This window comes from Ostrea edulis, chromosome 5, assembly GCF_947568905.1.
Source record: "Ostrea edulis chromosome 5, xbOstEdul1.1, whole genome shotgun sequence".
Lineage (NCBI taxonomy): Eukaryota > Metazoa > Mollusca > Bivalvia > Ostreida > Ostreidae > Ostrea > Ostrea edulis.
The window spans coordinates 1,397,669-1,416,563 of NC_079168.1; the positions used below are offsets into that span (position 1 = coordinate 1,397,669).

At 35.8% G+C, this 18,895-nt stretch overlaps 3 long non-coding RNA genes across 3 annotated transcripts in view; 1 reads left to right on the top strand and 2 right to left on the bottom strand.

Annotated features, from left to right (window-relative positions):
• Positions 1–18,895, bottom strand: part of LOC130055193 (uncharacterized) — a 72,805-nt gene that overhangs the window by 26,723 nt on the left and 27,187 nt on the right. The window lies entirely within an intron of this gene.
• LOC130055195 (uncharacterized) lies at positions 4,567–6,030 on the bottom strand. The gene is made up of 2 exons (XR_008803481.1): positions 5,912–6,030; positions 4,567–4,786 (listed from the first exon to the last, which is right to left on the bottom strand). It is a non-coding gene; the product is annotated as an uncharacterized LOC130055195 (long non-coding RNA).
• Positions 10,799–11,694, top strand: LOC130055194 (uncharacterized). Its single transcript, XR_008803480.1, has 2 exons — positions 10,799–11,352; positions 11,411–11,694. It is a non-coding gene; the product is annotated as an uncharacterized LOC130055194 (long non-coding RNA).

An 18,895-nucleotide genomic window follows, 5' to 3' on the forward strand; every position in this document is an offset into this window, starting at 1 on the left:
GAAACGAACTCACGAACGTATCTAAAAAATGTCTTTTTTCGATAAAATGAGTACAATACTATCTATTTCACTCATTTTTAGGATTTTTTAATTACTCTGATGTCAGTCCCATACATCCTTAAATTCGGCCCTAAAGGCGGCATCTTCATGTGAATATCCGCTAAACTTAAGGAGTGAAAGTTTGTCCCCACATGTAGGTACATTAATGCCTTGCTTATTAGACCTACTCACTACCGGAGTCGATGTGTTCGCTGGTGTTTTAACTGACCACGGTGGACTCTCGTCACATAAGTTCTTCACGAAGGTTTGCTCATTTTCCCGCGAATACGGGGTCAACACAGGCATCGATCTCCCATCAAATTGAAACGTTCCCATACCATTAAGCAACACATTATTGGGATCGGGGAATTTTGGATTCTCCGCCATGTTGTATCACTCATTTACTATCCTGAGTGTTTATGTATATAGTCTACATTGCGATCACTTATCACAAACTCAAAACACATGCTACTCAACGTCTGCCATTTTTTAATAACGCACAAACCCAACCCAGTCTTTTCCGGAATACATTGTAATAGTAAAACCAACAACGACATACAATCCGAATTGCCCTCTCAGTGACCCAGTATACTCAGATACACAACAATGAATTTGAACAGGTGCTGCGCGATAACCGCAAGATAGCCCCATTAGACATTCAAAACCAACTTCATCCTGGAAACGTCTTTTTCGGGGGACTGATTAATGTCGCAAAATTGAAGAAAGCGAGAAAATCCATTATTCAGATTTCTGTTCTATCTACCCTTCCGTCGATAGATAGTGTAAATATCCCTGCAAACACTCATAAATCCTAACCCAGAATCGCAATAGCATTAGACAATACTTTGGGATAGCCAAGGTCAAAGATCATCTAGGAACTTCTACTAACCTGTGTTACCACAGAAAATAAACTGTAAACCAATGTTTGCTCTGTGTCAGAATTACGCGGAGAACGGGAGACAACTCCTCTGTCCTTGCTCGGACGAGCAGCTCTGTATGACGAGGGACCTGTTATACACCAAAACTCGTGCCGACGGTTCACACAGGTTATCAAAATGTGTAAAGTATATCACTTTCATAACGTCTCATCACAGGGTGACCCAAACTTTGATCTTCGAGAGAGGAGGTGTCTTAAACTCAAAGGAGAATCGAGGACAGATTAAAGTATATGAATGAGTATGCAGTGGATGAACACACACAGCCTCAATACGATGTCATTGATAAAATGCTCGCTATGAGATCCACTGATGAATTACTTATAAATTCACTTCGGGTAAATTTGAACAATATACGACATTTAAGACCCGCTGGGCCAGAGTTAATAGTGGGCAGGCCGATAAACCTGACGTTGGAGATCATTTATAGGTCAGCTGCCGATCAAACGAACTCTCAGCTGATGATCTTATCGTATGTTGCTTTTAGGGTGGATATAAAAACTACCCATTAAAGGAAATTAGATCGATCTGTCGCATTCGTGGGGGGGGGGGGTTCTTTTTTTTTTTTTTTTTTTTAGATCATACAAATTCTCATAAATTAAACTCCCATGTTAAGTATTTTTTACAACCAACTAGAACAAAACATTGACACAAATATTTTAAAAATCACTCGATGCAAATTGTCTTTAAAGTTTACAATAGTGTTGAATATAAACGATACCATCTGGTTTATTCTAAACGAGTGATTTTGATACCTTGCCTGATTGTTATTGAAGTCATTGGCTTCACATCTTGATAAACTAACATGTTCTTGTAGTATGATAAAGTAAAACTTATACGGTACCAATTTTGATGCACCAGATGCACATTTCCACAAATAATGTCTCTTCAGTGATGCTCAACCGAAATGTTTGAAATCCGAAATAACTATGAAGTTTTAGATCTAAATATAGCCAAAAACCAGCGTGCCAAACAAGTGGAGCCAAATTCGTCCAAGGACAAGAGCTATGCATGAGGGAGATAATACTTAATTTTGAACTGAATTTCTAAATTTTATAACAGCAATTAAATATACATCCGTATTTTCAAGCTAGTAACGAAGTACTTAGCTACTGGGCTGTAGAGACCCTCGGGGACTAACAGTCCACCAGCAGAGGCCTCGACCCAGGGGTCATAATGTAAAACTTATACGGTACCAATTTTGATGCACCAGATGCGCATTTCGACAAATAATGTCTCTTCAGTGATGCTCAACCCAAATGTTTGAAATCCGAAATAACTATGAAGTTTTAGATCTAAATATAGCCAAAAACAGCGTGCCAAACAAGTGGAGCCAAATTCGTCCAAGGATAAGAGCTATGCATGAGGGAGATAATACTTAATTTTGAAATGAATTTCTAAATTTTATAACAGCAAATAAATATACATCCGTATTTTCAAGCAGGTAACGAAGTACTTAGCTACTGGGCTGTAGAGACCCTCGGGGACTAACAGTCCACCAGCAGAGGCCTCGACCCAGGGGTCATAATGTAAAACTTATACGGTACCAATTTTGATGCACCAGATGCGCATTTCGACAAATAATGTCTCTTCAGTGGATCTTGTATGGCATCACATCTTGATAAACTAACATGTTCTTGTAGTATGAACGTTTAGATTTAAAGATTAAATCGTTGTATGCGAGTCTTAGTCTTCTTTTAAAGGTATTTCATCACGCATTGAAAATCCAGGTGGGGTGCGATATATCTTTTGTCTTCACATTCGCATCCGATTTGTGTTTTCTGGTCTATTGGCTCTTGTAATATTGAAATATTAAAACACAATATTTAAATGACATTATGGATATCTTTTATTTCATTTTGAGGGTTTTTTGTCAGTTCCCAGCGCATATTTGAAGAATAAATGAACAGATACGTTTGCTTCACACTAAAATGTGTCTATATTATCATTATGTATATATACTGAAGCTGTGATCCTGTCATTTCTATCGAGATTTATTAACATTCATTTCAATTAACTGTTCTTTCACAAAAACTACTCTATTAGTTTATAAGAAGGTATAGTGGTATCACCAGTCCCTTTGTTTGTCTGCCCATCTATCTGTGGTTGATTTTGTTGATAAAAGATGTGTCGTTTAATTTGAATTCAAAAGTGCAAATAAAAACAAGCCACTCCGTCTCCTTTTCTCGGGATCTTGGTCGAAGTTTGTCCTGAAGCGAAATATTATAAATATTTGGACTCGGATAATTATTTATGAAAATACGTTAATCATGGCTTTTTTATTATAAAAAGCACGTGCTGTGAAAATACACGATTAGTATACGCGTTAATCTTTATGATTTGGTTAATTATTTAACAGGTGGACTAATGAACCACAGTAACATCTTTTCTTAACACACATTTATTATGATAGAGAACAGAGCAGATAACAAACGCCTGTGCTGCTCGTGTATAACTAAATGCAATTTATCAAAATTTAGTGTAGTGGTCAGGGGCGGACCCAGGAATTACGGTTAAGGGAAGTTATAAGGCAGTGCGTTTTATTTATTACATTTTCTTCGAATTTTTTATTCAGTACTTTTAGCTGTCCCTGAATAAACAGATATCACTGCCACCGCAAAGGACACACCAACTTCACCCAGAAGGCTTTTGTCTGTATGACCGAGAGCATTACCTACCTACCTAGTCCTTGTTGCATAGGGCAAGGACTAGTTTCTTCCGCTCCTCCCTGTCTCTTGCAGCCTTTTCAATTTCACGACCGAGACCATTACAAAAAATTAAAAGCAATCACCGACACAATATTATATCAGTCACGCGAACTTTAAATCTAACAATTTATTGTCTGTATGACAGGGAGCATTACAAAAACTTAAAAACAATTACCGATATTCACTACATCAGTCACACGGACTTTAAGTCTAACAATTTATTAAAATACAGACGGAATGCTTTGCAAAATAGTTATTAAATATCAATTAAGAATGAGTTTGTGTGTCTTAGGTTTAAGCATTTTTTCTTTTACTTGTAAAATTTCAAGATTCAATAAAATGACGAAGAAAAAAAGAATAGAGGAAATCTTTTCCCATGGAAATGTCCGCTTTCCCTCAAATAAAAGAGAAATTAACAAAACTGTTCCAAGTTTAACATTTCCGTCTCCCCATGTGTCCAGGTTTTAAAATACTCGGGTTTTACAAGGAATCGTTTCTTGGTAGCGGTATAGCATTTCTACAACACCGCCTGAGTGGCCTTACACCAGGTCAGTGAAGCGAAAGACGTGATTTGAACATTGACCTTGGTACACACACAAACATACACTCACTAGTATGAGAAAGAAGTCATGTTGTTTCTCCGCTATGTACTGTCGGTTTTTTAAAAGACATGAATAGGCATTTCCGGTAAACGGGGGATAATTCGATAAGGGGGAGTAATGAGATGATCTCTCTATACATCGGATAAATAAGTTTTACGCACTTTTGGAGAGGTAAATGAAATTGTCACCGTACCATCGGTCACAGATTGACCGAGTTCTTGTCCAAATAAATATAAAATATATAATACAAAATAAATATAAAAGAAATGACACACTGCACAACACTTTACAACATATATATTTTCTCCACTTTTACAGATTACATTTTTGGTTTACTTTACAATCTATAATATATATTACATTATTTTGTTTACTACAGTTCATTAAATAATTAAAGTTGGTTTCTGTTTCCACATATGCTCTTCTTCCCAAACTTTGGCGGGCAGAGGTATTACGTGCGAATGGCAATATTTCCTGTATTTGATCTACTTGTATCTTGGACCTATAATATAAATGTCACTTCAAGAATACATACTGTATCGTTACACAACAGTTTACTATTTACGTAAACTTCATACTGTACATTTGATAAATCCACCATAACGTTAATACACGGCTACCCATGTCCTAAATCATAATGTATCGGTTATGCAAGAAAAAAAGAAAACAATACGACGCTTCGACAGGTAGGTAGATCGGAGTTTTTCATGTTGATAATAATTTAACCACTGTTGACGAAAATCGGGGAATGTAGTCAGCTATAGAAATGATTAAAGTATACGAAATAACCACAATTACCCATATCTAAAGCGGCTAGACGACATGACATGATTTTCCGAGAGGAAAAAAGGGTTTTTCTATTTCCGTTTATTAGAGTTCAAACTAATGAATTAACAAATAAGATGTGTAAGTCATCACACTTTTTAAGATTTGAGACATACATAAACAGAATCATATTTCAACATCAGAAATTTGCAATTTTCCTTAAACAGCATTATCAAATTTTCACAAATTTCAAACACCAACATCAAAAAAGTAGAATATTTTAATTTCAACTTGCACAAATCGTCCCTAGAGTGTCAACTTATTTCGACTGGTTAGCTGATTGAGCCAATATTGACCCCGACAATCGAGAATCGTGAGAAATATTCAAAATTCAACCCTTTTTTCCTCTCGGAAAATCATGGCATGTCCTCTAGCCGCTTTAGATATGGGTAATTGTGGTTATTTCGTATACTTTAATCATTTCTACAGCTGACTACATTCCCCGATTTTTGTCAACAGTGGTTAAATTATTAAAAGCAAGAAAAACTCAGATCTACCTACCCGTCGAAGCGACGTGTTGTTCTCTTTTAACTCATAACCGGAAACACTCCAAACGAATTTTCTTGCATAACCGATAGACATGGGTAGCCGTGACTCTATGAGCATAAATTTCTACCCATATTTACTCATTACTTTGATATAATATACCCTCTACTATTATGACGTGTGAAACAATATTGCATATACAATATGCAAACTTGAGATTACTTTTACTATAAAGTTGTAGGATAAGAGAAAATGACAAAGTTGTTTGCAATGCATAACGGTATTTACTACATATATTTAATAAAGATAAACTTACCTCAGAAGTGAAGCGATGACAATCTGGTCTATAAGAGAAATTATTAAGTGAAATTTTCAATATACAAAACACTGGGTGCCAACTATATCTGTGCACGCCTTGCCTACTACGCCCAAACTAACTCGCAACTGGAATTTCAAGTGAATATAAACACAGACATCTAACTTTAGACCTGGTCCTTGTGAACATCATTAACTGTACCTGTATGGAAGCAAGTTAGGAATTATAGGTTATAGACTTTGTATGGGAAAATATGACGACCGAGTTTTTTGGCGCGTAGACGGACCGAGCTTGCGAGGTCCGTTCGCGACAAAAAACGAGGTCGTCATATTTTCCATACAAAGTCTATAACCTTTTTATTATATACTTTCAATTTCATTTAGAAACTAACAATAATTTTATTTTTAACAATAACTTAATCGGTTTAACTGAGTAAAAGATGAAAAACACGAAAAATTTGAAAATTAACGGCGTAGAAATTTGATTGTGACGTAATGTTTGCGGGCCGGAATGTTTCCGGGCATATATCGTGTGATATATGCCCGCAAACTTTTAAAGAAAAAAGAAGAGATGAAATTGAAAGTATATAATAATAAATTTATATAAACCTAATTCTTTTGTACAAGGTTAAAACTAGGGAAAGTAGTTTGAACATAAAATATGACACCATCAAATAATGATTGAAGTAAATGTTTCTGCCTTTTTTTTTTAATTTGTTATAATGACGACATTTAATCTGAATGACTCTTGAATTGAGCACCGTATCTACCATTACTTAAACTATACTTTCCTTTATGGACGAAAACACACAATAGAGAAGATCAATGGAATAATTACGCTTCTTCTTTTATATCAATCAGGTACGGATCCAGGAATTGCGGTTAGTGGGGCCACAATTTTATGTGTCGAGGAGTCCTGGATTTTACAAATTATATAAGTTTAAATATGTCCCCTATTTAGTCATTTTTACTGCTTTATATCATTTTAAATAAAGTAAAAATAAAAAAAAACGCACACCCATTTTAAGGGTTAAGGGGAAAAGTAATCTCTCTCTCTCTCTCTCTCTCTCTCTCTCTCTCTCTCTCTCTCTCTCTCTCTCTCTTTTCTCTCGAGAGAAGCCCGAGGATGTGCAATAGGTTAGATGCCTGTTATGCACTACCCTAATGGATTTTAAACATAAACATAAACCTCAATGCCTCCGTATCTCAGAGATACAAAAGTATTTGTGTAGTTTTAGCATCGTCCTGAACATGTTGAGTGTGAATTTACACGAAAGACACACGGATATAAAAAGGTACAATCCCCGCTCGGTATGAAACTATTTGCTACAAAATGTTGCACAAATGGCGACGCTTTACAGCAAAAATAAATCAATAAAATTGTGTTAGTCATTCACCTCGGTGTTACACACCGTGTCATTGTTACATACCGTGTCATTGTTACACACCGTGTCATTGTTACATACCGTGTCATTGTTACATACCGTGTCATTGTTACATACCGTGTCATTGTTACACACCGTGTCATTGTTACACACCGTGTCATTGTTACACACCGTGTCATTGTTACATGCTGTGTTGTTGTTACATACCGTGTCATCGTTTCATACCGTGTCATTGTTACATACCGTGTTGTTGTTACATACCGTGCCATTGTTACATATCGTGTCATTGTTACACGCCGTGTCATTGTAACATACCGTGTCATTGCTACATACCGTGTTATTGTTACACACTGTGTCATTGTTACACACTGTGTCATTGTTACACACTGTGTCGTTGTTACAAACCGTGTCATTGTTACCTACCGTTTCATTGTTACACACTGTGTCATTGTTACACACTGTGTCATTGTTACATACCGTGTCATTGTTACATGCTGTGTTGTTGTTACATACCGTGCCATTGCTACATACCGTGTCATTGTAACATACCGTGTCATTGCTACATACCGTGTTATTGTTACACATTGTTTCATTATTACACACTGTGTCATTGTTACACACTGTGTCATTGTTCCATACCGTGTCATTGTTACACATTGTTTCATTATTACACACTGTGCCATTGTTACATACCGTGTCATTGTTACACATTGTTTCATTATTACACACTGTGCCATTGTTACATACCGTGTCATTGTTCCATACCGTGCCATTGTTACACACCGTGTCATTGTTACATACCGTGTCGTTGTTACATACTGTGTCATTGTTACATACCGTGTCATTGTTACACGCCGTGTCATTGTAACATACCGTGTCATTGCTACATACCGTGTTATTGTTACACACTGTGTCATTGTTACACACTGTGTCATTGTTACACACTGTGTCGTTGTTACAAACCGTGTCATTGTTACCTACCGTTTCATTGTTACACACTGTGTCATTGTTACACACTGTGTCATTGTTACATACCGTGTCATTGTTACATACCGTGTTGTTGTTACATACCGTGTCATTGTTACAAACCGTGTTATTGTTACCTACCGTGTCATTGTTACATACCGTGTCATTGTTACATACCGTGTCGTTGTTAAATACCCTGTTATTGTTACATTGTTAAATACTGTGTCATTGTTACACACTGTGTCATTGTTACATACCGTGTCATTGTTACACATCGTTTCATTATTACACACTGTGCCATTGTTACATAGCATGTCATTGTTACATACCGTGTCATTGTTACATACCGTGTCGTTTTTACATACCGTGTCGTTGTTACATATCGTGTCATTGTTCCATACCGTGTCATTCTTACATACCGTGTCATTGTTACATACCATGTCATTGTTACATACTGTGTCATTGTTACATACCGTGTCGTTTTTACATACTGTGTCATTGTTACATACCGTGTCGTTGTTAAATACCCTGTTATTGTTACATTGTTAAATACTGTGTCATTGTTACACACTGTGTCATTATTACACACTGTGTCATTGTTACATACCGTGTCATTGTTACACATCGTTTCATTATTACACACTGTGCCATTGTTACATACCGTGTCATTGTTCCATACCGTGTCATTCTTACATACCGTGTCATTGTTACATACCATGTCATTGTTACATACCGTGTCATTCTTACATACTGTGTCATTGTTACATACTGTGTCATTGTTACATACCGTGTCATTTTTACATACCGTGTCATTGTTACATACCGTGTCATTGTTACATACAGTGTCATTGTTACATACTGTGTCGTTTTTACATACCGTGTCATTGTTACATACCGTGTCATTGTTACATACCATGTCATTGTTACATATCGTGTCATTGTTACATACCGTGTCATTGTTAGATACCGTGTCATTGTTACACACCGTGTCATTGTTACATACCGTGTTGTTACTTATCATTTCACCACACCTGCTGTGACACGGGACCTCGGTTTTTGTGGTCTTATGCGAAGGACCGCCTCTATCGACAAACAAAGGGGTACTATTCTAACCGGAACCCCACGAGATACGAATCACCACAATATTGAAATAGCGTCATTTAAAATGTTCTTGTAGATGTAGAGTACCCTAAATGTGGCAAATGTATCATGGATATCATCTGTTGTACTGACGCACGGTTCTTCATAAGCAGCTAGTTGTTTTCCACGTGTTTCCCAATGGAAGTATAAAATTCACAAATCATTGTTTTTAATGGTAGAGTAGGGGGGGGGGGGGTGTCTATATTTTACAATCGTAAGTTGTATATAAAAATTGCTTGTGTTTAATTATATAGCAGGTATTTACTTTCTCACTTTATATCCCCGCTGTTCAAGTATTATTTTAATGGTAGAAAAAAAATATATCAATTTCTTAATAAGCATTTTTAGTTATCAGTACTGATATAGTATATGGAGTATAAGTTATAATTTCTGGACGATACTTCATGATTTTCTTTTTGAATTTCAGAATGAAAGGTTTATTGCAATTTTAATTCAACTGAATTTTACAATGAATAATAAGAAAATAAAAGTTACACACTTTTGGGATACTAGTGTAGGTATATTACAGGTATTTAGAAAGCCTAGGCCTAATAATCATGAAAATATACGAATATCGTTGACTGATAGAGTTTGTAATGTAAATAAAATATAAAAATAGAATATAATTTTGAGTAGATTTATTCAAAGTTCACGTTCACTGATGGAATGTGTACTAGTGTAGGTATATTACACGTATAGGCCTAATAATCATGAAAATATACGAATATTGTTGACTAATAGAGTTTGTAATGTAAATAAAATATAAAAATGTAAAACTTATACGGTACCAATTTGGATGCACCAGATGCGCATTTCGACAAATAATGTCTCTTCAGTGATGCTCAACCGAAATGTTTGAAATCTTAAATAGCGATATAATATAATATGATTTTGAGTAGATTTATTCAAAGTTTACGTACACTGATGGAATGTGTTTTTGTGATTACAATGATGATCGTCCGTTATGTAATTTAGTAATAGGGCCTACATACTTCGAGTTGTTTTTTAACTAAGCAGTTGACTTTAATTTATATTTTGATTTGTCTCAGTCTTTGGAAAGTAAGAAATGATTGGCACAACGTCTGATTTGAAATGGATTTATTTGTGTCCACATTGTTTGGCTACCGACCGATGTAACATTGTATAACTACATGTAAGTATTAACCGCATAGCTTTGAAAAATGCCACATTGTGCTGCATTTAATTGTAGTACATGTGTTAGGTCGTAGAAGAGGGTGCATATGTACCTCTACTCAAGGGATACTAAATTTAGAAGAAAAAAATCTATGGGTATATACATACAAAATGTCGGTACGGTGGATTTGTTGCCTTAAACACTGCACTTCATTACAGAATATATCCCGGACCTGTTTTCCCGAGGGAAAGTCTATGCGGGAGAAAGTCTATGCGGGGGGAGTCTATGCTGCAACACCGGCGGTTCTAACTGGTTATCAGATTATCTAAATGCGTAACGTATATAACCTTCATAAAGTTTCATCCCCTGGTTACCCAAGTCTTGATCTTCGCGAGAAGTGAGCTGCCATTCTAACGTTCATATTTTTTTTATTTTTTTTTTTTACAAATTCTTAAATTTAAACTTCCAATCCATGTTAGATATTGTTGCAACCGACCAGAGCAAATCAGTGACACAAATCTTTAAATCTAACAACCACTCAATACAAATTGTCTGTTGGAGTTTATAATAGTGTTTAACATGAACAATACCAAGTCGATGATTTTAAGCGAGAGATACAAGAGAACTCTTTAGATACCTTATGGTTATACTGAAGTCATCAGCTTCACGCATTGATATACATACGGGCTTTTTATTCATAGTACGAACGTTAGATTTAAAGTTTAAACCACTGCATGCAAGTCCCTGTCTGTTTGCTGGTTCAAAATACACCCACGGTCGCTCTGTTGGGTCTTTTATCACACATTGACAATCCAGGTGGGGTACGATATATCCACTGTTCTGTTGGGTCTTTTATCACACATTGACAATCCAGGTGGGGTACGATATATCCACTGTTCTGTTTAGTCTTCACACATTGAAAATCCAGGTGAAGTACGATATATCCACTGTTCTGTTTAGTCTTCACACATTGCAAATTCGGGTGAGGATATGATAAATCCACTGTTCTGTTTAGTCTTCACACATTGAAAATCCAGGTGAGGGTACGATATATCCACTGTTCTGTTTAGTTTTCGCGTTCTGTAGAGCTATTTCCTCTGATCTGATGTTTCCTTTTGTTTACAGTTTTCACAGATTGAAATTTGGCGGAGATTATATAATTGTTTCCGCACCACCGAAACTATACATGACAGATTGACGTCAGGTTTTCTGGCTTTTAGTTTTCCGGAAATTAGCATTTTCATTCAGTGCCATCACAAAAAAACTTCTATCCCCTATTTTCAGATGCGGATTTAAGGAGCCTCTCCCATACATTTTCAAATCTAATGTAGACCATAGTCTCTTAGATAGAAATAAAAAATAAACAATAAAAAAAAATCCACTTATAGAAATACATGAGAAGATTTTTTGATATATTGTTATTTTTATTGGGAGAAATTATATTCAATTAAAAAAAAACACAAAAAAACAAAACAAAACAAAAAACCAACAACTTAATTTTATGTCATTTTCATTAATTTCATCTCCCTCATGCATAGCTCTTATCCTTGGACGAATTTGGCTCCACTTGTTTGGCACGCTGTTTTTGGCTATATTTAGATCTAAAACTTCATAGTTATTTCGGATTTCAAACATTTGGGTTGAGCATCACTGAAGAGACATTATTTGTCGAAATGCGCATCTGGTGCATCAAAATTGGTACCGTATAAGTTTTACATCTCAATGACAGAATTTTAAAAAAAAAATACACAGGAGACACTCCCTGTTACCTCCCCTATAATTTCAATTCTGCATCCGCCCCTATTAAATTGTAAACTATATCCCACAGGGCCATGGTTTGATCAAACTTAAATCCGCGCTTTCTGTCCATGTTTTAATATCAACTGCAATTCGGTAGTACTGTTCCTATTGAGAAATTCTTTATAGTGGGTCCTTTTCTGTCCCGTAAAATACTTGTCTCGCCTATTGTGGTCCATCCTTACTCCTTGGGGGCCATGATTTGAACAAACTTCGATCTGCAGTACATGTAGATGCTTTATATTGAGATTGTTGGAACCCCTGCAGCATCAGATTGTTTGTCAGTAGCCTGCTTCAATTTAAAAACTGACCGTAAGCAGAACAAGCTCTTGTGTATCAAATCATATGAGATATATAAACACCATATGTCACCTGACCATATGAAAGTGACAATGATTTATTTCTACATAAAACAAGAGGAACTGTGAGCAATGGTCACTAAGAAGAACCCCCCGCTTACCCCAATCTCCCAAAGGTTGTTGTGAATAGGTATAAATTACCTCTTTCCTGAGTGTAAAAATATGGGATGCCTTTGTAGAAGAAAACGGAAGATATAGTCCGAACACAAATCCATGGCATAAACCTATAATTTTGACCTTGAGGTCAAAGGTCAAGGTCATGAATGTACATGACATATAGTCTCATGATGATACATCCATGTCTTATAGTATGACAAAACCCTATAATCAATTTTGACCTTGAGGTCAAAGTTCAATGTCATATAGAAGTCATGAAGGTACCCAACACATTGTGTCATGGTGATATACTCATGTGTCAAATATAGTATGCCCATGTCAAAGAACAAAGAAGTAATGGCCCTGACACGAATCCATTGTAAAAACCTTTAATTTTGACCTTGAAGTGAAGGTCATATGGAGTTCATGAAGGTACATGATACATCGTCTCGTGGTGATACACGCATGTGTCAAATATCGTATGCCTATGTCAAAGAACAAAGAAGTTATGGCCTGGACACGAATCCATTATTTAAAAAAAACCTTTAATTTTGACCTTGAGGTCAAGGTTCAAGGTCATATAGAGGTCACGAAGGTACTCGACACATCGTCTCATGGTGATCCACCTGTGTGCCTAATATGTTATGCCTAAGTCAAAGAACAAAGAAGTCATGCCCCGGACACGAATCTGCAGACAGACAGACGGACAGACAGAGTGATTCTTATATACCCCCCTGAACTTTGTTCGGGGGTATAATTAAATATGGGATGTTGACGATGGAAAAGTTGAAATCCTCCCGTTTGTAATAAAGTTGAGTAACGTTAGTGTGCCGTTAATATCTTTCAATAAAATATCAAAGTATGAAGCAGAAGTGGGCGACTCTGTGGTGTCTTTTATTTCGAGCTCATAGGGGTATATCGAAGTGATGCATTCGTGTAACCCAGCTCTTGCCCACTCCCGCCGAGGGCGTGGTTAGAAGAACTCTAAATCTCTTCTTATTACGGAAGCTTTGCATCAGATTTATGTTTTCTGGATAATTGGCTCTTGTAATATTGAAATACCATGCTTAAGAATTCCTGCATGGGGTTCAGATTACGTGTTTGTTCAATTCAAGGTTAACAATTCCTACATCGAGTTCAGATTACGCGTTTGTTTAATTTAAGGTGCTAACGTTGTCCTGATACTTTTAGATTTTTATGTTTAAATAAAACAGAAGTGAATTGTCCATTCTTCAAACGTGATCAGATTACAACTCTTGTAAAATGTTATTTTTAAGAATATGCCCGTGTATTTTCACCACTGTCCCTATTACATGTAGTGTGCAGGGGCGGATCCAGGACTTGCGCTTACGGGGGCGCCACTTTATAAGGCAGGGAGTCTGGGGCCGTTCTGAGACCCCCAGTGGGTCCAGGCAAAGTTCTGATGGGGGCCAGGGGGCGAGGCCCTCAGAGGCTCCTGGATTTTACAGATTTTATAGGACTTGAAATATGTTTTCTATCTAAGTCATTTGTAATATTTTCTATCATTTTTAATAACGTGAAATTAGTAAAATAATGCAAAGTTTAGGGGTTTTGGAAAACATTAAGTTCTCCTAATAAAGTAATTCAAGTAATCAAAAGATTTTGTCATTTATTTCTCCGGGAGTGGAGGAAATTATTGCTTATTTTATCGTTTAGCAAATTTTTCTAAACAAGACACAACGATTTACTGTAAATTTGAAAATTTTAGGAGGGGGGGGGGGGGTCTGAATATACTAATTCACATTCAAATCAGGAATTGCCTGCAGTACAAATTATTATCAAACAGTACATTTAGGGATATTTTCATGACGAAAGGATGGTTAGAAAACTAAAAGAAAATTTTTCAAAGCCTGGTATTCTCAAAAACACAATATATATATATATATATATATATAGCTTTTGTAATCGTTGGACGTTTTGTCTCAAAATGCTAAAAAACATATTAGGGAGGGGGGGTATTGATATTTCGTCTTTTTCCAAAACTCCACATTTATCATGCTTATTTAGCCTGCACAATTTCACATCCCCTGCAAGGCGACCATGTCCACAGCAAAACTCCTAGATTGATTGATTGTACAGTGGAGCCTCATTAATCCGGACACTTTGGTTCCCAGCAAAATCGTCCGGATAAATGAAGCGTCCGGATAACTGAATCGCATATTTTCTATCTTTACATAAGTAACCAATATATGCCTACTTTATTGATGCATAGTGAATTAAACTAAACACATTCTATCATTGGATTTAACCATTTGCATTAGTAAATAAATTATGATAATGTTAACATTTACATGTATTTCAAAGCACTAAAATTTAATGTACGTGTTCAGTGTATTTGCCTGTGCTTACATTGTACATAAATATGAGCCCTACAAATAAATATACAAAACTGTGCACCGTATGCACTAAAATAATGAAGCACTTTATGTAACTATTGGTAAATAAATAGTAACTAACATAATCATTTACACTTCGAACAATTCATTACATTTTTACTTCTTAAAGAGGCCAGTAATTTCCATCTGTTACGGATTCGGCGGTCTGTTAAGACAATCCTCATCGTCCAAAGTTGATATAAGAATTTCGTGATTATCATGTCAATTGACATTATTCTTTAACCAAAATTCCATCTGCCAGAGTTTATATTTCTTATTCTAGTATTATCCAAGACAAAATCATTTAAGTTCATTATATCTAGACTTACTACTGCTTTGATCTAGCCACGCGCATCTGTTATTTTCATGATGTGATAATAACGGAACAAAACTCGGGTGAAACTAACATTACGGGTACATACAAAATTTAATTGTCATTTTCCTTAAAATGGTAATTTTCTCACTTTTACCCAGAGTTTAAAAATTCGAAAGCAATAAAGCTCTACAACATCGTAACAAGAATCAATCGTACACAGGTACATTCTACATACGTGACATTCTAAACGTTAAAAATGTACTACATATACATGTGCATAAACATATAAGTATAATTCACGCCAATCAACAGTATAAAATCTAGAATCTAGAAATATAATCTACACTCTTTAGATTTGCATAAGCCGATAATCAATTTACGAATCAGTATAACTGATATGTGTAGCAGTTAAAACATTATCATTACGGCATGATGTTTAATTTATTAATACTATTAGGCTATTGATCTAGACTATAAAATAATATGCTACAAGTTTATTTACAAAATTCAACACTACACGCAATAAAGATCTTATGTGCAAAAATTGGCAATACAATGTCTCGATCGGCACGTGCTATCTAACTGACATATCATTACACACCACCTAATTATAGGGAGGTGTTGACAGGGTACAAGTAATCGCTTCAATTAGACAGTTTGGCTTGTTTTCTTTATAATTTACGTCTTGCTAAAATTCTTCAATGTAGACCTTCTCTAAAGAAATTACAGTCCGGAATAACGGTACAAATTTCAATTTTATAGTAAAAAGTAACCGTCCGGATCCGGAACGCGAATTTCCGGATTAATGATGCAAAATAATGTATAAAAATTCCGTTCCCTAGAAAAATCGTCCGGGAGGTGAAGCGTCCGGATTACCGAGGCTCCACTGTATATTGTTTAACGTCGCTCTCGAGAATATTACACTCATATGCAAGGCAATTAAATGTACTTAAACGAATAGGCAAACATCCTAGCAAATTAGGTAAATTAACCATATATCATTCATTTATTATGTCAAATTCTAGTTATTGCCCGTTGACATGGCACTTCTGCACTGAACAAAACACCCGCAAAATTGAAAAGATTCAGGAAAGAGCTCTGAGGTTTATCTATGGTAACTATAAAAGTACTTACGAAAACCTATTAAAACAATCTAAATTGCCTTCACTAAAAACCAGAAGAATGCGAACAATAGCTTTAGAAACTTTTAAAATTATCAACAAACTGTCCCCACTTTTTTTTTTACAAGATCTAGTTGTTATAAAAAACCATTCATACAATTTTAGATATACAAATACAGCGGAAGTACCAAGACCTAGAACAACCAGGTACGGGATTAAATCTTTCAGATATGAGGCAGCAAAGCTCTGAAACTCTTTGCCAAACGAAGCAAGAAATATTACACCATATAATCTATTCTCAAATTATATTCAAAATTGGTGTGGGGAATTAAATTGTAAATGCAGCTCATGCAAATTCCAGCCTCTCCTGCCTAAATCTTAAAGTTTTGATCTAACTTCTAACTATGCTTCTAAGCTTACATGTACACATTTAACTGTTTTATTTTTCTCTGTCTCTTAGGTATGCATATTTATTTATTCTATGTATATATCCATATTTTTATGTTTGTGTTGCAAACTGTTTTCAGTGCTGCATGCGCATCTTAATATAGCTAGTCCCTGTGTATTTAAGAAATGAACATCACTTTTGAGCTGTTCATGGTCAATATAAACGGATTTGGATTTGAGGCAAATTCTCTGTGAATCGCGCTAGTGATTGTGATGTTCATTTCTTATATTTATATTCATTTACTAAAACACCGTTTGTTTATATTGCTTCTATTTTGTTGCATAAAACGAATTCCTAGCCTCTGTCACAGTAGTTATTGTGACGTACGTCAACACATAGACATGACGTCACATTTCGTCTCGTCTTGCCTTTTATCAACATTGCAAGGTGCACTGTATTTTGGAGGTAGGACACCGCAAGATTGGGATGATAATCCACGTAAGTTTACAATCTTAATCCAAAGGTGTGGCTTGCGAGAGCTTTGTAACAGATGTTCTATTTTTTCAAACCATTACGCTCTCTCGGTCGCGTGCTTTAAGCTAGTTCATAATCCGTTCATAGGCAATGTGAACGGATTGTGTCGCGCGCTGAAAATGGTTGGTTCATAGAGGAAAATGCAATTTGCAATATAAATATTTAAGAAATGAACATCACTTTTGAACTGTTCATGGTCAGTATGAACGGATTTGGATTTGAGGCAAATTCTGTGACTCCCGCAAGTTTCTGTCATCCGACATCGATTACACTTTAGTGGAAAAAGGAAAAAGACAAGCGACTGTTGAATACCACATAATATTTAAAACATTAATGAACATTTAATAGATTTAATGTACACTTTCATTTGTGAATAAACAGTAGAAAAAGTATAGGGAGTGTTATTTATAATCGTGCGTTTCTTTTCTTGTTATTCGATTAGTTTCAACATTTGTCATATTAAGTTTTAAAAAGGGGGGGGGGGTCTTGGTGAAAACTATGTGAACTTAGTTTTTTGTGAGACATTGAATTTTTGATCTTGCCCCTAATATAAGTGAAGACTATCGTTAAAACCAGACGTCTTTTTAGGAAACGAAGTTTGTCAATCCTTTCCCTTTCTACATGCATTCACAGGATGCGACACAACGTCAAGAATGTTCGGCATCGGAACAGGTCCTGTATAGTCAAAATGTAGACAAATCGCGAAAAAATTCTGTATATGATTAGTTTTTATATGGAGGCAGGCTACTGACAAACAAGTTGATGGTGAAGGAGTTTCAACTGTTTCGTTTAAAGTCAGCATTTCGCGAATTATATGGTCGTTATAACAATCTACTTTGCCAATACAACCTATCATTGGGTCAAATCTGTCTGACTTGTTTCATATAGATTGTTAGGCCGTTTTTGGCACAATGATATTGAATAAGGGTAACTCCGTTTGCCTTAATAAGATATAGAGCTCACGGCGGGTGTAACCGGTCAACAGGGGGTGCTTACTCCTTATAGCCCATATACATCTGATCCCACTTCTGGTATATCCAGGGGTCCGTGTTTGCCCACCTCTCTATTTTGTTTTGCTTATAGGAGTTACGAGATGGATCACTGTTCGTTATCTTCACCTTCCTATATGAGGATTTCATAGAGAAAAAGATATATTCTGGTGTCTATGTCATATCGACTTTGTACGATGGAATACCATTTAGACACTTATAGGAGATTTGCTATGTGAAGAATTGTCTAACACAATATAATTTTTATAAGTTTAGTCATTGCCACTAACTACTAACTACAGCTGCAGAAAAGGAGCACTGCAAGAATTTTTTAAGTCATAGAGTGAACTAAAGAAATGATTA